We start from the raw sequence: 21225 nt of genomic DNA, 5'->3' as shown, positions 1-21225 counted from the left end.
GGGCGCAGGGCCAAGAGGAAGTCCAAGGTGGACGCCACTATCCTGCTGCCAGGGTTTACAGGCGGCGACGCAGCTACCTCAATATGACTGAGGTGCAGTACCAAAGGAGGCTCTGACTCTCAAGGGAGACAGTCAACAATATCTGTCAGATGATTGGCCCTGAGATCTCCCCTAACTGTGTGGGTGGACACCCCATGCCAGCGGCTCTGAAGGTCACAGCTGCCCTCCACTTCTATACCTCTGGCTCCTTCCAGGGGTCGGTGGGTGATCTTTGTGGTGTCTCCCAATCAGCTGTCCACACTTGTGTCAAGCAGGTTACAGACGCTCTGTTCAGACGGGCATTGACCTTCATCCACTTCCGCTGCGACCAGGCAAGTCAGACACAGTGAGCCAGAGGCTTCACGGCCATTGCTGGCTTCCCTCGTGTCCAGGGTGCTATAGACTGTACACATGTGGCCATCAAGGCACCAGCAGGTGAGCCTGGTGCCTTCGTCAACAGGAAGGGCTTCCACTCCATGAACGTGCAGATAGTGTGTGACCACAGGATGCTGATTCTACAAGTCTGTGCAAGGTACCCAGGCAGCTCCCACGACACCTACATCCTCAGACGCTCCCAGGTGCTGGGGCTCTTCAGTGCTCCAGCCCAGCTAGATGGATGGCTGCTGGGTGACAAGGGCTATCCCCTCAGAAGGTGGCTCATGATGCCTCTCCACCATCCAAGAGCAGAAGCTGAGCAGCGGTACAATAGGAGCCACAGCACCACAAGGGCTGTGGTGGAGAGAGCCATCGGTCTTCTCAAGATGCGCTTTCGATGCCTGGACCACTCACTCCAGTAGCCCCCAGATCGTGTTTCGGTGATAGTGGTTGCATGCTGCACTCTCCACAATCTTGTGCTGGAAAGGGGGGGGACACAGTCGACGATGAAGATGTCGACACAGTGGCTGCAGCTGCACACGATGAGTCCAGCAGTGAGTCCGAGGATGAGCACACACAGGGAAATGCTGAGGGGGTAGACGCTGACCCGGGCATACTCCAGGGAGGCAGGGACACCCGGGAGGCTTTAATCCAACAAACCTTCAGCTACAACACCACAGATGGACCTCCAGGACAAGCCTGGGCTGTGGGCTCTACACTCGATACCTAAGTACAAAATCTGCCTGGTTAGGAACAGTAACTAAGGGCCTTGTTAATAAAGCTGAATGTCCCACAAAACACTCAGAACATTATTGGAAACCATCCACCTGCAGAAGAAAAGCCATGGTGACATGTCTGAACTTAATATAACAACCAAAGAAACTTAATGAAACAAAATGAAACATGTTAAAAATCACACCAACTCATAAAGACCTCACTGTGCGACAACACAAAAGCACCAGTGAGAAACCCGTGCTGTGTCTAAGGTACCTTATGTTTATGTTTCCGGGTGCTGTGTCTTGGTGCTGCCCCCTCGCTGGGAGTGGTATCTGATACAGCTGCTGACTCTGCTGTCCTGTTGGCCTCGATGACCTTGGCGGACGTCCTCTGGCCCGTGGAGCCTGTGCTGGTCCCACCTGGGAGGGAGCTGCCAGTTCCACAGCTGGCACCTCCCCAGTCACCGCAGCCTCACTGGATGCTGTGGTCACTGGGAGAGGAGGGGAGGAGCTGCTGCCCTCATCCGGAGCGCCCTGAGAGGTGCCCACAGAGATGCCAGGGCAGCTGCTGTGCCGAAGTGAGGTCACTTCAGACCTCCCTGCTCACTGTTGATGAATGGGCACCGAGCTGGGAAAGTTGGTGCCCAGACCATCTCCCACACTGGCACTGACCAGCTGAGGTCAATGCTGATGTGAGGGCTTGCTGGTCAGAGAGCATCCCCAGGAAGACCTGACTGGTCTCCTGGAGGAGCCTCTCCACGAGAGTCGCCACTCTCTCCATGGAGGACGCATGACGCTCGGACATGAGGCTCATTGCCTCGGTGATTGTCCACGTGGACTCCTCCACCACGGAGACCAAGCCAAGCACAGCCTTATGTATCTCCCCCAGATGCTCCCACACATCCGGCTGCATTTCCTGCACCTGCTGCATCGCGGACGACTCCAGAGGGACATCATCAGGCACCGACTGAGCATGTGCCTGGTCCCCTACAGTCCTCCGACTGCTGGCACCATGGGCACTCTCTGTCTCTGCCAGCTCCTCCAGCGAGTGTGAAATGCCCTCACCGCTGTGCCCCGGGACACTAGCCGATGTTCTAATTCCCATCGAGGTGCTGGAATCTGCGCTGGTGCCTGCCTGGCAGGGATGGTGTGACGCTGGTGAGACTTCAGGGCCCTCAGGTGTGAGAGGGGGCCTCTGCTGCTCCTCCTCCCAGCCCTGCTCCACTGATGCTGAAAGGAAGAACAAGGACATTGGATCAGTTAACGTGGAGACAATGTCAATGTGTATCCCTGTCCCCCGGATCATTATGGGCTCATCCTTCCATAAGCAATGGTCAAGCCATGTTGCAAACTTTAATCACTGAACATTCAGCACTGCCATGGCTGTTGGGAGAACAATGGTGACCTCACTGCTGGGCAAACATACCTGCCCCATGGCACCCCAGCCTCACCGACACCAGTGGACCTGGGCACATGGCACCTCTCCAGATCCAGGGCCTCCTGCTCGAAGCGGCTGAGAATTGTTAACTATGCCGGCCCTCCGCCAGTCCTCACCCGCTCGGCTGCATCATGTACATTCATCTCCTGAAAAGGAGAGAAGAGCATTGATTGGTGCTACTTGTACCTGGACTCTCTTCGCACACGGCCCACCCCAACCAGAGTGGGACATATCAGGCTCCAGTGCCTCCTCACCCCGCTGCTGCCGAACACTCACACAAAGATGCTGGGCCTGTCCCTACCCCCACCCCCACCCACCCCCTTGGCCACATGCTGCCTACATCACATTAGGCACCACACGGTCTAACCTTCCATAACAAGGAGGCACAAGTACGTGGAGTGCAGAGGGTAGCAGATCGATCGGTGCCAACGCCACCTTGAAGCTCCCCTCCCAGCATCTCATCACCCTGACTTTGACATGTCCTGGAGTTCCAGCTCTGCGCCTGGGTACAGCTCCTCCAGGTTACCCCCAAAACAGTCATGTGGGTCTCAGTGTACCACATGCTGCGGGGGCAGAACCCATCTCTTCACCACCCTCTCAGGGTGACCTCAGCATGGGCAATATCTGCTGGCCCACCCAGCGAAGGACACATGTTGTCAATGATTCATGTCGTCACCACACTCAGACTCTGGGGGTGGGGGCACCAGGTGGGGGGAAGGTCTACCTGTTGGGTTAAGTGACCAATGCCAACATGGTCCTCACCCTTCCTGATTGCAACAGGTTGTTGAAGCGCTTGTGACACTGGATCCAGGTGCCCCACACCACATCGCAGGAGCTCACCACCTCCACCACCTCCTCCCAGGCACGTTCGGTCATGTGGGTGGGGGGGGCCTCCTCCTCCTGTCCTGGGGTATGAGGACCTCGCCCCCCCGTGCTGCCACCTCCTCGAGGAGGGCAACAGGGCAATAATCTGAAAAACGAGGGGCACATTGGCCCCCGTGTCCTACCCTCCTGCCCGGCCTGTTCACCAGCAGCGCCCTGGGGAGACCTTCCACTGGCCGGGATTCACAGCCTTGGAAAGGCTGCAGCAGCTTTTTAAACATGTCCCTGGACACCATTGGACCCAACGGTCATAGCAGTCCCGCCCACTCCCGCTGTCCTCAGGAGCCGCCATTCATGTTGGACGGGCCTTAATTGGCCCACCTGTACAAAATGGTGGCGCGGACCCGTTTGCGGGGTGCGGTCTATGCCAACTCCTGCTCCGCCCGCCCAACAGGCAGGAATTTCTGCCCATTGCTTTTCTTTTTTTTGGAACTTCCTGTGTGCAGATTGGTTACTACATTTCACTGCCAGTGATGACACTTCAAAAGCAGTTAAATGGGCTGTTATACACTGGGAAATCCAGAGTTCCTGAAAGGCACCATACTGTGCAACAAGTCTTCCTTTTTTGTCCTTTCTTACTGGTACAATGTCCACTCATTCCTCACTGATACAAGTGATCGTCTCTGGATCAGCACATTGCAGCAAGCCAATCCTGTCACTTATGTCAGGTTCAAAGGCCACAGATGCTCAGCTCCATTCTGTCCTCTCTCTCTCTCTCTATATATATATATGTATATATAGACACACACATATACATAAATAATAATTGAAATTAGATTATTGAGTGCTTACATGGCTCTAGGGGCTCCAAGCATAGTTATAGCCAAAAATCAGAGCTGATGACTGATCTATCACATGCAATGTCACAAGTACCATCATGACCTTCAGGTTTTCTGAGTTGAGTGACCTGTGCAGTACTGACACCTAATCAGCAGAGCATTAAAAATACTCTTCCTTTACTCAATAAATTTCACTTCAGTAGCTTTGGAACCATGGATAATGTAAGGATCAAGTTGTTTTTGGTCACCAAAATCCAGCTGCCTTAACATCATCAGTTTCTCTATTGTTGTTCTGCTAAAAATTGGAATTGCTTTTCTCCCTGAAGCAGAAATTCCTGCCTGACACAGAGCAGGTCTGATAATGAAAAATAACACACAACTGTCACTCAAGTCTATTTGTTCCATAATCTTGGTTAACGCTGAATGAAAAATCTGAAGGAAATGAGAGTTAAGCATGATGGATCCCATTTCTAACATGTCACATATTGTGATGATAAAAACTAAAAACTATTATTTTATGGTGATCTTGACTTGAATCTCACAAGTAAATAGCTGATGAATTGATTAGACCATCTTCCAAAAATAGAAGCCATATTTTGCTGTCAAAATATTCACATTTTTATATGGCGCATCCCCAAAGGTTTATTATCATGATTTTTGAATGTTGAATGGTGGAAATGGGGCTGGCTAGTTACTGCAGAAAGAATGGCTTCAACTCCACTCGATGAGCTGGCCCTGCTCAAGTATGTTTACTATAGCCTGGGCTTGATAATTGACTGTGAAAGTTGTCTGCTTAAAAAAAAACACATAGCCATTGTCATTTTATATGGAGTGTTTTTATTACCTATATATTATACACACACTCATTAAAAAATCTTGCATATGGTTAACACTTGCTGCAAATGTAACTCTTACTACCTGTACCACTTTTCTGTAACAATTTTCCTCTTGCAGCTATCTATAATTCTTTTACATTATACTTGTCCTGTCCCTGTCTGCCATGTTTTTCCAATCAGCCTATTTCTAGCATTTTTTTTCTTGCACTTTCTCTGTTATCAGTAACACTTCTATCACGCTTTCCCTGTCACACCTGGCCTGTAATGTTTTACTATTACTTAAGGTTGCTATTTCTAATCTTATGTTTTATATCTACCCCTGACTCATTCTTCCCATATGACTCATTCCAGATCTGGTTGTCTCAGTTGGTGATTTATGCCTCAGCTAAGTGACACTGTCTTCAACCCATCTGAAGCTTTGAGTTCTTGGAAGCACTTACTGAACTTTTACTGAGTTTGATGTTCAAATATTATAATATTCAGAACACAAGAGGAAATTTGGCCCTGCCCAGATCCCTCCCATTGCCCACATTGTTTTGGTGATTCCACCATCCATTCTGTAATGTTTTAGCAGCTCTGGCAAATTCAACAGCAACAAAAGCTTGTCTTTATATAGCACCTTCACAGAAGCATAATCTAACAAAAATTAATGCTAGGTCAAAGAAGGAGATATCGGGGATGTGATTTTACAAGTTTGGTCAAAGAGGTGGGTCTTAAGGAACATCTTAAAGAAGGAGAGAGATGGAGAGGTTTAGGAAGGGAATTCCACATCTTAGGGTCTAACTCTAATTGGCTAAATGTATGGCTTCCAATGGTGAGACAAAGAGAATGGGTGATGCACAAAAGGCCAGATGTTGAGGAATGCAGAATTCTCAGAGGGCTATAGGGTTGGAGATGATTACAGAGATTTGGGGGCAGGGGGATGGGGGTGGGGGAAAAACAATAAAAAGATTTAAACATGAAGATGAGAATTTTGAATTTGAGGTCAGAGAATCACAGAATTGTTACAGCATAGAAGGAGGCCATTTGGCCCATCATGTCTGCACTGGCTCTTCGAATGAGCAGTTCACTTCCCCTGCCTGCTGGTGTTGGACCCTGGGAGTCAGGAGAGCCTGGAGGGGAAAAAAAGCCATGGATGAGGTGCCAGAAGCAGATGAGTGACGGCAGGGGTGATGATGGGGCATGTTACAGAGATGGCAAGTAGGCTGGTGTTTGTCCTGGAGAGGGTATAGGGTTGAAAGCCTTGCTCAAGGTCAAATAAGACACTGAACAGTCTGGTATCAATAGAGGGGGGTGGAATTGATAGCAAAGGTGTGGAATTTGAGGCAGAGTGGATGAAGGCAGTGGCTGAAGTTTGCAGTTTGTTCAGGTTTGGATATTGGACAATATGATATTGCCAAAGGACAAGGTATACTGGGCAGGCAGTGGGGTAGCAGTAACATCAACGGATTAGTATCCAGTAGCCCAGGCTAATGCCCTGGGGTCATGGGTTCAATTCCTAACCTGGCAGCTGGTGGAATTCAAATTCAGTTAATAAATCTGGAATTAAAAAGTTAGTCTTGGTAATAGTGACCATGAAACCATTGTCGATTGTCATAAAAACCCATCATTAATGCCCTTTATGGAAAGAAATCTGCAGTCCTTAGCTAGACTGGCCTCCATGTGACTTCAGACATGAGCAATGTGGTTGAGTCTTAACTGCCCTCTGAAATGGCCTAGCAAACCGCTCGGTTATATCAAAATGCTACAAGGCCTTCAAGAAGGAATGAAACCTATCCACCTGGCATTGACCTAGGCACCAGAAACAATAAAGGCAAACCCAGCCCTGTCAACCCTGCAAAATCCTCCTCATTAACATCTGGGGGCTAGTGCCAAAATTGGTGCGAGCTGTCCCACAGACTAGTCAAGCAACAGCCTGACATAGTCATCCTCACGGAATCATGCAGACAATGTCCCAGACATCACCATCACCATCACCATCCCTGTCATGGGACAGTACGGACCCACCAGAGGTGGCAGCACACTGGTAGACAGTCTGGAGGAAGCTTCCCATGGAAGTTCTCAACATTGACTCTGGACCCCATGAAGTCTCATGGCATCAGATTAAACATCAGCAAGGAAACCCTGTGCTGATTACCACCTACCACTCTCCCTCAGCTGATGAATCGGTGCTCCTCCATGTTGAACACCACAAGGCAGAACCACTGAGGGCAAGGGTATGGTGGCAAAGGCACAGAATGCACTCTGGGTGGGGGACTTCAATGTCCATCACCAAGAGTGGCTCGGTAGCACCACCACAGACTGAGATGGCCAAGTCCTAAAGGACATAGCTGCTAGACCAGGTCTATGGCAGGTGGTGAGGGAACCATTGAGAGGGAAAAACTTACTTTACCTCATCCTCACCAATCCACCTGTCACCAATGCACCTGTCCATGGCAGCATTGGTAGGAGTAACCACAACACAGTCCTTGTGGAGCTGAAGTCCCATTTTTACACTGAGGATAGCCTCCATCGTGTTGTGTGGCACTACCACCATGCTAAATGGGATAGATTTCAAACAGATCTAGCAACTCAAGACTGGGCACCCATGAAGTGCTGTGGGCCATCAGCAGCAGCAGAATTGTACTCGAATACAATCTGTAACCTCATGGCCTGGCATATCCCCCACTCTACCATTACCATCAAACCAGGGATCACCCCTGATTCAGTGAACCAGGAGATGCCTGAAGGTGCTTACCTCTGTAAAATGAGGTGTCAGTTTGATGAAGCTGCAACACAGGACAGCTTGTGTGCCAAAAAAGCAAAAGCAGCATGCGAGTGATCGAGCTAAGTAATCCCAGAACCAACAGATCAGATCTTTTTAGCTCTGAGGAAGAGCCTTATGGATTCAAAACATTAACTCTGTTTCTCTCTCTACAGATATGGTCAGACCTGCTAAGATTTTCCAGCATTTTTTGTTTTTATTTCAGATTTCCAGAATCCACAGTATTTTGCTTTTATTTTAGATCAGACCTAAGCTTTGCAGTCCTGCCACATCCAGTTGTGAATGGTGGTGGACAATTAAACAACTCACTGGAGGCGGAGGCTCCACAAATATCCCCATCCTCAATGATGGAGGAGCCCAGCATGTCAGTGCAAAAGATAAGGCTGAAGCATTTGCTACAACCTTCAGCCAGAAGTACCGAGTTGATGATCCATCTCGGCCTCCTTTGGAGGTCCCCAGCATCACAGAGGCCAGTTTTCAGCCAATTCAATTTACTCCACATGATATCAAGAAACAGCTGAAGGCACTGGATACTGCAAAGATGGGGCCTGACAACATTCCGGCAATAGTACTGAAGACTTGCGTTTCTGTCAAGCATATATAATCGTGTTAATGGAAATTATTTTAAAATAGAGTTCTACTGGGGTCTATGTCTATGAGCAGAATTTTCTGCATCCGCCCACTGCCATGATCTTCCAGTCCCGCTGCCAGTCAATGGACTTCTGGATGGGTTGCCACCTCGTCTGTGGCAAGACCTGTCCATGATGTGGCCAGAAACCCCTGGCCTATGTGTGTGTCTGTATGTGTCTTAATTGGATTAAAGCCAGATAGTCTGGGTGCTTTGATGTATAGTAGTTCTGAGATGTTAATTAGGTAAACGTAAGGAGGGTAGAAGGTAAAGTGTAAATTTGCATTTGTTAAAAGACTTCGAGTGAAATCTTACACCTAGCTAGAAGGCTCCAAGCAATGTGTTTATTTTGTTTCAGCTTACTAATAAAATTGCTGGGATGAAAGGATGAAGAGGTAAAGTTAAAAGCCTAATGATACAGTGGAAAATTTACATTCAAAGAGTAAGATATGTATAAAGGAGAAAGAAGATTGAGTGTAAGGTAGAGGTATTTTAAGATCCAAAAAGTGTGAGAAGCCTCCAGCCTGTAAGCCTCAAACTACTGTCTGCAAGGATCCAGAGCTAAAAGAAACTAATTTTGAATGTGACTGTCCAGGATTTGCTTTGCCAGGTGTCTCTTTAAATCTATGAGATTTACTGTTGCCTTAACAGGGGTGTAACTGAGAGTCAGATGAATTGGGGATTTTTGTAATTATTATAGTAGTAATTTTGTAGCTCTATGTATGTGTTTACGATCTTTCTTATATTAATAAATGTTTAATTTAGTTTTATTAAAAAAGCTCTTGAGACTTGGTGGCCTTATTACTACTGAATTCGTAGCCTGCATCTTGAAACATACAATTTGCAAAAATGGGTTATGACAGTTGTTTCAAGTTTCCCTCTGGGATTTGAACAATTCAGCCTTTACCATTGGCTGCATCGTAATACATCAGAGCTTGCCGCGCCCCTAGCCAAGGTGTTCCAGTACAGTTACAACACTGGCATCTACCCGGCAATGTGGAAAATTGCCCAGGTATGTCCTGTACACAAAAAGCAGGACAAATCCAACCCAACCAATTACTGCCACATCAGTTTACTCTCGATCACCTCACTCAGCAATAACCTGCTCACTGACGCTCAGTTTGGATTCTGCCAGGGCCACCCAGCTCCTGACCTCCTGTACAGTCTTAGTCCAAACATGGTCAAAAGAGCTGAACCCCAGATGAGAGGTGAGAGTGACTGCTCTTGACATTAATGCAGCATTTGATGAGTGTGGCAAAACTTAAGTCAATGGAAATTGGGGAAAGCTCTCCACTGGTTGGAGTCATACCTAGCACAAAGGAAGATGGCTGTGATTGTTGGAGGTCAGTCATCTCAGCTCCAGGACATCACTGCAGAAGTTTCTCAGGGTAGTGTACTAGATCCAACTATCTTCAGCTGCTTCATCAATGACCTTCCCCCCATCATAATGTCAGAAGTGGGGATGTTCGCTGATGATTGCACAATGTTCAGCACCATTCGCGACTCCTCAGACATTGAAGCTGTCTGTGCCCACATGCAGCAAGACCTGGACAACATTCAGGCTTGGGCTGATAAGAGGCAAGTAGGGTTCCTGCCACACATGTGCCAGGCAATGACTATCTCCAACAAGAGAGAATCAAACCATCTCCTCTTGCCATTCAATTGCAGTACTATCACTGAATCACCCACTTCATCAGAACTCAGTTCGGAAATTCATTGGAACTATTGCTCCTGATAGATGTATTGTTTTAGCCTGTTCCTGGCAGACACATCATTTTAACCTGTTCCTGTCCCACCGATCTTATTTCTTCCGTTCCAGTGTAGAGCTATATTGGATTCAAAACATTAACTGTGTTTCTCTCTCCACAGGATGCCTAGCAACGTTCTCAGTAGCACCCTCTCACCCCATGTTCTGTCTTAGCCCCAGTCCTCATTTCCATGCTCTCTTCAGTCTGAGCATCTTACTTTTCCAACTCTTGGTATTTGTCCAAGTCAGGTAAAGCAGCTCCTGCATTTCTCTGCACAATTGACGCCAGTGCCCATCATCAAGCCGATACATGTTGAAGCCAGCTTACCACGTGTGCTGGTTGAATGAATCTATCCAGCATTATGGGCAGGATTTTAAGTTTACAATGCACTGGGAGTGAGTGGGGTTCTGGTGGTGCTGGAAAGCACAGGAAGTCACTGTGGCACGTCTGTCTGTTGGGGCCTTTTTAACCCAACCACTGCATTACCAAATGATTTCTGGTTTAGCCTACTAGTTAGGGTCAGCAGGTGTGATGGTAACCTGCATGACCCAATTTTAACTTCAGTTTTTAAAGGAACACTCTGAGTATTAAACTTGTAGGTGTGGAGCTGGAAGACAAAGAGAAGGAAGTGCCAGAATGGGATTCAGATAGTCAAAAGCTGCACCCTGATTCCACAATACTGCCCTGGGTATGCTGCTGGGGACTGGGAGCACCCAGATGGATATACTGTTCACTAAGTGACAGGAGGACACTAAGAAAGCATGGTTGGAGGTAGCATAGGAAGTTACCAGCAGGAGCGTGATGACACGCTTATGGGGCAGTTTAATCACCTAAGCAGATGAGAGCAATGGCGTATTCACCTAAATCTTGATGTGCACATCAACCCAACTCCTTCAATCTGCTTTCTCAAACCTAGTTCTACACACCATATCTCATATCAACTGACCTTGCAGGTACACCCATCCCTCTTTGGTTAGACCTTCCTCACGTCCCCATCTGTCTATCCACCAATGGCATTCAGCCTCATCCTAATGCAGTGTCATGCCTCTCCTCGTAGCCATCCTCAACAAATGTGCTTCATCCATTCGGCCAATGCTTGCCATGGACTAAGGGGATACTTCTGGAGCAACAGCAGTGAATGTGTGATATACTGGCAAGTGTTCCAGCAACACTGTATTCACTTGGAGAGAGATTGGAGGAGTCTCTCTCAGGCATAAGTGACATGATGTTCCCAGCCTTTGCAGTGAAGCTTTCATCCACAGAAAGAGTGGTAAACTGCATGGACTGTTAAATGCAGCGATCACTTGAGTGCAAGCAGTCTTTCAAACACTGAATGCCACCTTAAACTGGATGAATGATACCCTAGCCTCAGTCTTTCATTACCTCACTGATATGCAGCAAAGTTTCTCCATCTCATTGCTAGCAGAGTGTTGCTGGGCCACAGGAGAGCTGATAGTAAAAAACAACACGGAAGTGGGGCCTCGACTTCAAACGCTTCCACTCGTCACCTGTTGCTCTCCCAGCCCCCACCCACAGTCATCTACCACACACTGCCTCATCTTCTGAGAATCGCTTCTGCCCTGCATGGATGGAAGTGGAGCTGTCAGGGGCAGAGTCCACATGGGTTCCAAAAACCACAGGATATCAGCCAAGAGCATCTCAGCAGCCAGAGCAGGGATCTCAGCAGCCTGCTTATCCCCCTGCTGAAACCACAGGCCTTGCACCATGAAGAAGTACTGCAGTGAGAAAGAGTAAGGATTTGTAGCTCTTTTGAATCAAAACAATTAAACTAAAGTAAGGATTTGTGGTTTCACAAGAGTATGACTGAGGGTGTGTTCATATTGATAGAATGTTAAGCTTCATATGCGAGACACATAAATAATATCCTCCTGCACCACTTTCCCTTTTACCGATTCATGGTTGCTGGCTATTAAGTGGCTTTTCCAGTTGTGTGATGATGAAGGGGAAGACATGAATTGATGCTTAGTAATGGAGATCTATGAAAGGGAGGCTTGGTTACTTGAAAGATTTGTTTGTGTTAGCGGTATTTGGTTGGTGGTTGGATGCAAAAGTGATTTTTACATGTGGTTGTTAGATTCCACCAGTGTACCCACCTGAGTGAAGCTCGCAATAATGAAAGCATCCTGAGTAGCAATATATACTGCTGGTGGTACATTACCAATGTAACCTTCCTCCTCCCTCTCCTTCTCCTTCCAAATCCCCCCGATCCTTCTCTTCCTCCTTAAAATTGTCTGAGAGGCTCTGTGCTCAGCATCTTGTTCCTCTTGTGAGCCCATAGCTCACCGCTGTGCAATGTTGCACAGAATGCAGCACACCACCACCGCTTAGAGACCCTGGCTGGTGCTTACTAAAGGATGCCACCAGATCTGTCAAGACACCCGAAGTGCACCTTCAGTATACTGAAGGCTCTTCAACGGCTCCCGGGCCTCAGTTCCCTGGGGTTCTGAGAGATATTATCAGCCATGTTTTCAATGGGCTTCCCTGGTCCTTGAGCAGCCAGTCAGCAACTAAACTTCACGATCCAAAGAGATCAAGGAGTGCGGACTGAAAAAGAGATTAAGCAGCGTGGACTGGTACAGGATGAAAAGCATCAAGGCAGCTGTCCAGGAACCTTTCAGACACCTACATGAAGATCTATTTATGGTTGCACACTAGCTGCACATGGATGGAATGGAGCCCGTGTGATTGATGAACTCTAGGGAAGGCTGGGAGACCCATGGAGCCAGTTTCATGTTAATATTGCTCTGCGGGGTAAACATGAGTGAAACTGACATCCTGGGGGTGGGGAGGGTTGCCTGCAGCCTAACGTGCTAAAGTTAACTGTGGGAGTTGGCAGGTTGGAGCTAGCTCACTCACATGTTCCATGGATTTTATCTCCTATCAGCTCGCAAACCCATGCACTCACCTATGTTAATATCAGGAGGCCCAGAAACAAAACCACAAGAGACATTGAGCTGAATTTTCTGGCTGGCAAGGGGGTCGGAGTGGGAGCAGGCGTAGACCCGATTGCTGCCCGCATTGGGTCTGTGCCACCATTTTACGCCTGCCCAGCGTGAATGGCAGCTCCTGAGGACAGTGGGAGTGGGTGGGCAGCGGCTGGTCTGCAATGACCCGGGGGCCTGTTTGAAAAGCTGCTGCAGCCTTTCCAAGGCTGTGAGTCCCGGCCAGTGGAAGGTCTCCCCAGGGCGCTGCTGGTGAACAGGCCGGGCAGGAGGGTAGGACACGGGGGCCAATGTGCCCCTCGTTTCTCAGATTATTTCCTTGTTGCCCTCCTCGAGGAGGTGGCAGCACGGGGGGGGGTCCTCATACCCCAGGACAGGAGGAGGAGGCCCCCCCACCCACATGACCGAACGTGCCTGGGAGGAGGTGGAGGAGGTGGTGAGCTCCTGCGATGTGGTGTGGGGCACCTGGATCCAGTGTCACAAGCGCTTCAACAACCTCTGGAGCTCGGGAAGGGTGAATACCATGTTGGCGTTGGTCACTTAACCCAACAGGTAGACTTTCCCCCCACCCGGTGCCCCCACCCCCAGAGTCTGAGTGTAGTGACTGCATTGAATCATTGACAACATGTGTCCTTCGCTGGGTGGGCCAGCAGATATTGCCCATGCTGAGGTCACCCTGAGAGGGTGGTGAAGAGATGGGTTCTGCCCCCGCAGCATGTGGTACACTGAGACCCACATGACTGTTTCAGGGGCAACCTGGAGGAGCTGTACCCAGGCGCAGAGCTGGAACTCCAGGACATGTCCAAGTCAGGGTGATGAGATGCTGGGAGGGGAGCTTCAATGTGACGTTGGCACCGATCGATCTGCTACCCTCTGCACTCCACGTACTTGTGCCTCCTTGTTATGGAAAGTTAGACCGTGTGGTGCCTAATGTGATGTAGGCAGCATGTGGCCAAGGGGGTGGATGAGGGTGGGGGTAGGGACAGGCCCAGCATCTTTGTGTGAGTGTTCGGCAGCAGCGGGGTGAGGAGACACTGGAGCCTGATATGTCCCACTCTGGTTGGGGTGGGCCTTCCGTGAAGAGAATCCAGGTACAAGTAGCACCAATCAATGCTCTTCTCTCCTTTTCAGGAGATGAATGTACATGATGCAGTCAAGCGGGTGAGGACTGGCGGAGGGCCGGCATAGTTAACAATTCTCAGCCGCTTCGAGCAGGAGGCCCTGGATCTGGAGAGGCTCCATGTGCCCAGGTCCACTGGTGTCGGTGAGGCTGGGGTACCATGGGGCAGGTATGTTTGCCCAGCAGTGAGGTCACCATTGTTCTCCCAACAGCCATGGCAGTGCTGAATGTTCAGTGATTGAAGTTTGCAACATAGCTTGGCCATTGCTTATGGAAGGATGAGCCCATAATGATCCGGGGGACAGGGATACACATTGACATTGTCTCCACGTTAACTGATCCAATGTCCTTGTTCTTCCTTTCACCATCAGTGGAGCAGGACTGGGAGGAGGAGCAGCAGAGGCCCCCTCTCACACCTGAGGGCCCTGAAGTCTCACCAGCGTCACATCATCTCTGTCAGGCAGGCACCAGCGCAGATTCTAGCACCTCGGTGGGAATTAGAACATCGGCTAGTGTCCTGGGCACAGCGGTGAGGGCACTTCACAGTCACTGGAGGAGCTGGCAGACAGAGAGTGCCCATGGTGCCAGCAGTCGGAGGGCTGCAGGGGACCAGGCACATGCTCAGTCGGTACCTGATGACGTCCCTCTGGAGTCGTCCGCGATGCAGCAGGTGCAGGAAATGCGGCCGGATGTGTGGGAGCATCTGGGGGAGATACATGAGGCTGTGCTTGGCTTGGTCTCCGTGGTGGAGGAGTCTATGCGGACAATCACCGAAGCAATGAGCCTCATGTCCGAGCGTCATGCGTCCTCCATGGAGAGTGTGGCGACTCTCGTGGAGAGGCTCCTTCAGGAGACCAGTCAGGTCTTCCTGGGGATGCTCTCTGACCAGCAAGCCCTCACATCGGCATTGACCTCAGCTGGTCAGTGCCAGTGTGGGAGATGGTCTGGGCACCAACTTTCCCAGCTTGGTGCCCATCCATCCATGGTGAGCAGGGAGGTCTGGAGCGACCTCATGTCGGCACAGCAGCTGCCCTGACGTCTCTGTGGGCACCTCTCAGGGCGCTCCAGATGAGGGCAGCAGCTCCTCCTCCCCTCTCCCAGTGACCACAGCATCCGGTGAGGCTGTGATGAGTGGGGAGGTGCCAGCTGTGGAACTGGCAGCTCCCTCCCAGGCGGGGCCAGCACAGGCTCCACGGGTCAGAGGACGTCCGCCAAGGTCATCGAGGCCAACAGGACAGCAGAGTCATCAGCTGTCTCAGATACCACTCCCAGCGAGGGGGCAGCACCAAGACACAGCACCCGGAAACATAAACATAAGGTACCTTAGACACAGCATGGGTTTCTCACTGGGGCTTTTGTGTTTGCCTGAGGTGAGGTCTTTATGAGTTGGTGTGATTTTTAACATATTTCATTTTGTTTCATTAAGTTTCTTTGGTTGTTATATTAAATTCAGACATCACCATGGCTGAAGGTGCCTCTTTTCTTCTGCAGGTGGATAGTTTCCAAAAATGTTCTGAGTGTTTTGTGGGACATTCAGCTTTATTAACAAGGCCCTTAGTTACTGTTCCTAACCAGGCAGATTTTGCACTTAGGTCTTGAGTATGGAGCCCACAGCCCAGGCTTGTCCTGGAGGTCCATCTGTGGTGTCCGAGCTGAAGATTCATTGGATTAAAGCCTCCCAGGTGTCCCTGCCTCCCTGGACTATGCCCGGGTCAGCATCTACCCCCTCAGCATTTCCCTGTGTGTGCTCATCCTCGGACTCACTGCTGGACTCATCGTGTGCAGCTGCAGCCACTGTGTCGATGTCTTCATCATCCACTGTGTCCCCCCTTTCCAGCACAAGATTGTGGAGAGTGCAGCATGTAACCACTATCACCAAGACACGATTTGGGGGGTACTGGAGTGCACCCCCTGAGCGATCCAGGCATCAGAAGCACATCTTGAGAAGACCAATGGCTCTCTCCACCACAGCCCTTGTGGTACCGTGGCTCCTATTGTACCGCTGCTCAGCTTCTGTTCTTGGATGGCGGAGAGGCATCATGGGCCACCTTCTGAGGGGATAGTCCTTGTCACCCAGCAGCCATCCATCCAGCCGGGCTGGAGCACTGAAGAGCCCCGGCACCTGGGAGTGTCTGAGGATGTAGGCGTCGTGGGAGTAGAAATCTCAGGCCCAATCATCTGACAGATATAGTTGACTGTCTCCCTTGACAGACGGAGCCTCCTTCGGCACTGCACCTCAGACATATTGAGGTAGCTGCTTTGCTGCCTGTAAACCCTGGCAGCAGGATAGTGGCATCTTCTGTGGCCCCTTCCACCTTGGACAACCTCTTGACCCTGCTCCTTTTGGGCCTGTACCTGACCTCCCAGAGATGGCTCCCCTGGAGGCTGAATGTGCACTCCTGACCTCCTCCCCATTCTAGCCCTCCCTCCTCATAGGTAGTGCCTCCAGTGGAGAGTTCAGCTCCTATTCCCAGGCTAAGCGAAGGCTTCCTGAAACCTGCAGGTCCAGAAAAGATTCCTCACTGCAGAGAGCTGACCTGAAGGTTGTGAGTCCAGACCAAGCAGCTGGAATGTGTTTTGAAGTATTGCAGATCACACAGGCAAGTATCAGTAACTTTGAAACATCAATATCTGACAGAGCACACTCGCAACCCCTCTGAGCCCTCTTACCCCGCCCGTTGGTGAGGTTTATACAAACGTGTCCTACCCGCCTGCCCGTTGCGCCCATGCGGAGATTGCACGAGCGCTGAAAAATCACGGTTGATTGGAGGGTCAAGGGCCTTAAGTGGCCCGTTAATTAATGGCTGATGTGGATCAGACAGCATCGTGTGCCCTCCCAACAAAATATCGCGATGGCGCGTGGTGACCTCGGGACGCTCGCCCAACGTCACCACGCATCATTTTACACATGTGCGTGCAGGACCCACCCCCGCCAACCGGAATATTCTGCCCATTGAGAATAAGGAGCAGCTGGAAGAAAGGAGACACTCACAGAAAGTGTGAGGTTAAAATTAGAGAGAAATGGAAAAGTGATTAGCCAATAACAGGAGCAAGTATGCATCAAGTGAAGAGAAAGACCTACAGGTGGACAGAAAGAGCAGAAGATAAGAAGAAGGGAAAATGATGGGAAAGCCATGGATGAATTACTGATGTCAGTTACCAGTTGGTGAAACTCCAAGTGGACAAATGGTAAAATTAGCCAGCTAGAAGGTGAGAGACAAACTGAAGCACTGTTGATGGCAGGTGTGGACACATTCTTTAAAATAAAAATCGACATCATCTTATTTAACTGCAACAGTGAACTTTTACTTCAGAATTGCGAAAATGTAGCAGTACAGTTGGCCAATCTAATAGAACACTGCGTAAAAGCATAACAGTACAGGGAAAACAATACTGCTATAGAGGGAATATCTTCAGAGAGCCTCCTGTAGCTATCATACATTTAATATGTTAATGAGACAAGCAGCCTTCTACAGTTTCATGTTTCTTTAGTGTTTCATCTTTCCTGGGAGAGTGTTACAAAATGGATTTTGTGAAATACTTGATTTGACTGTGCATGGCTCATTAGTTGGAGGAACTCTGGCAAAAACAAGTCAATGTTAACAGGATTTGTCGATTCCTAAAATTAAATGTACAAAAGCCACATTTTTTGAGCTTGTGCTGTTACTGGCATATAGAGTGGGACTATCCCAAAGTCAACAGCATTTTGGCATGTGACGAACCCATTGATACAAATCAGTGAACTCATTTAGCTGAGAGCAACGTTGGCAAACCTTTTAAGCGATCAAACCAGGATAAAGAATTGGGGTTAACTTTCATGAACATTATTGCTGCCTTTTTGTTACCTTAGTAATAAGGTAGGCATATGGTTAATTAGGGGATTTTCCTTTCACCTCTGAGTCTTTCAGAAGGAAAGAGAAAACTTGATAAAAATGAATTCTTGGGATGTGGGGGCCATTTGTTAACTGCCCCAGGCGGTGGTGGGTCTTCAATGGGTGTGAGTGGTTTGATACAACTGAATGGCTTGCTAGGGTACATAAGAATTGCAGTTAAGAATCAACCGTGATGATGTAGGACTGGGTTAATTATAATATGTATATCTTGGCCAAGTGTAATACATGTAATTGCAAGTGGGCAATGATTCTGCCTTTCACTTAATGATATATTTAAATATTTTTAGAAATAAATGCCAAACAACTCTACATGAATTCATGTATGTGTGTGCATATACACAAATATATATATATATATATATATATATATAAAGAGTGATTGATTGCAGAGGTCAGCGTACACGGATTTTAAAAAATTAATTTATGGACCTCACTGGCTAGGCCAGCATTTATTGTCCATCCCTTGCCCTTGAGAAGGTGGCGGTGAGCTGCCTTCTTGAACCACTGGAGTCCATATGGTGTAGGTACACCCACAGTGCTGTTAGGAAGGGAGTTCCAGGATTTTGACCCAGCAACAATGAAGGAACGGCGATATATTTCCAAGTCAGGATGGTGTGTGGCTTGGAGAGGATCTTGCAAGTGGTGGTGTTCCCATCTCTCTGCTGCCCTTGTCCTTCTAGATGGTAGCAGTCATGGATTTGGAAGGTGTGGTCTAAGGAGCCTGCTGGCACCTTGTCGATGGTACACATCGCTCCCACAGTGTGTCGATGCTGGAAGGAGTGAATGTTTGTGCATGGGTGTCAATCAAGCAGGCTGCTTTGTCCTGGATGGTGTCAAGCTTCTTGAGTGTTGTGGGAGCTGCACTCATTCAGGCAAGTGGAGAGTATTCCATCACACTCCTGACTTGTACCATCTACCTAGATGGTAGACAGATTTTGTGGAATCAGGAGGTGAGTTAATAGCCGCAGGATTCCTAGCCTCTGACCTGCTCTTGTAGCCACAGTATTTATATGGCTAGTCCAGTTCAGTTTCCGGTCATTGATAACTCCCAGAATGTTGATAATAAGAATAATGTTGATAATGAGGGATTCAGCAATGGTAATACCATTAAATGCCAATGGGCAATGCTTAGATTCTCTCTTGTTGGAGATGGTCATTGCCTGGCACTTGTGTGGCGGAAATGTTACTTGCCACTTGTCAGCCCAAGCCTGGATATTGTCCAGGTCTTTCTGCATTTGGAAATGGACTGTTTCAGTATCTGAGGAGCCATGAATGGTGCTGAATATTGTGCAATCATCAGCGAACATCCCCACTTCTGACCTTATGATAGAAAGAAAGTCATTGTGAAGCAGCTGAAGATGGCTGGGCCTAGGACTCTACCCTGGTGAACTCTTGCAGTGATGTCCTGGAACTGAGATAATTTGGGAGTCCTAGTCCAGGATTTTTTTAAGGTTAACTTGCAGGTTGAGTCGGTAGTTAGGAAGGCAAATGCAATGTTGGCATTTATTTCGAGAGGACTAGAATATAAAAGCAGGGATGTGCTCTGAGGCTTTATAAGGCTCTGGTCAGACCACATTTAGAATATTGTGAGCAATTTTGGGCCCCATATCTCAGGAAGGATGTGCTGGCCCTGGAGAGGGTCCAGAGGAGGTTCATGAGAATGATCCCAGGAATGAAAGGCTTAACATATGAGGAACATTTGAGGACTCTGGGTCTATACTCAATGGAGTTTAGAAGGATGAGGGGGGGTATCCGATTGAAATTTACAGAATACTGAAAGGCCTGGACAGAGTGAACATGGGGAAGATATTTCCATTAGTAGGAGATACTAGGACCCAAGGGCACAGCCTTTTAGAACAGAGATAAGGAGAAACTTCTTTAGCCAGAGAGTGGTGAATGTATGGAATTCATTGCCACAGAAAGCTGTGGAGGCCAGGTCATTGAGTATATTTAAGACCAAGATAGATAGGTTCTTGATTGGTAAGGGGATCAAAGGTTACGGGGAGAAGGTGGGAGAATGGGGTTGAGAAACTTATCAGCCATGATTGGATGGCAGAGCAGACTCGATGGACCGAATGGCCTAATTTCTGCTCTTATGTCTTATGGTCTTATAATTTACCTCCAACAACCACAACCATCTTCCTTTGTGCCAGGTATGACTCCAACCAGAAGAGATTTCTCCCCCTGATTCCCATTGACTCTAATTTTGCTAGGGTTCCCTGAAGCCACACTAGTTCAAATGCTGCCTTGATGTCAAGGGCAGTCACTCTCACCTCACCTCTGGAGTTCCGCTCTTTTATCCATGTTTGAACCAAGGCTGTAATGAGGTCAGGAGCTGAGTTGCCCTGGCAGGATCCAAACTGGGTATCAGTGAGTAGGTTTTTGCTAGCAAGTGCCACTTGATAGAACTGTTGATGACCCTTTCCATCGCTTTACTCATGCTCAAGGGTAAACTGATGGGGCGGCAATTGGCCGGGTTGGATTTGTCCTGCTTTTTGTGCACAGGACATACCTGGGCAATTTTCCACATAGCCGGGTAGATGTCAGTGTTGTAGCTGTACTGGAACAGCTTGGCTAGGGGTGTGACAACTTCTGGGGCACAAGTCTTCAGTACTATTGCCGGAATATTGTCAGGGCCCATAGCCTTTGCAGTATCCAGTGTCTTCAGCTGTTTCTTGATATCATGTGGAGTGAATTGGCTGGAGACTGACATTTGTGATGCTGGGGACATCCAGAGGAGGCCAAGGTGGATCATCCACTCAGCACTTCTGGTTGAAGATTGCTGCAAATGTTTCAGCCTTGTCTTTTGCGCTGATGTGCTGGGCTCCCCCATCATTGAGGATGGGGATATTTGTGCCTCCTCCAGTGAGTTGTTTAATTGTCCACCACCATTCAAGACTGGATGTGGGAGGTCTGTAGAGCTTAGATCTGATCCATTGGTTATGGAATCGTTTAGCTCTACTAATCACTTGCTGCTTATGCTGTTTGGCATGCAAGTAGTCCTGTGTTGTAGCTTCATCAGGTTGACACCTCGTTTTTAGGTA

Source organism: Carcharodon carcharias, chromosome 10 (assembly GCF_017639515.1).
Source record: "Carcharodon carcharias isolate sCarCar2 chromosome 10, sCarCar2.pri, whole genome shotgun sequence".
NCBI classification, from domain to species: domain Eukaryota; kingdom Metazoa; phylum Chordata; class Chondrichthyes; order Lamniformes; family Lamnidae; genus Carcharodon; species Carcharodon carcharias.
The sequence above is the reverse complement of the archived record's forward strand: the minus strand, read 5'-3'. Positions refer to the sequence as shown.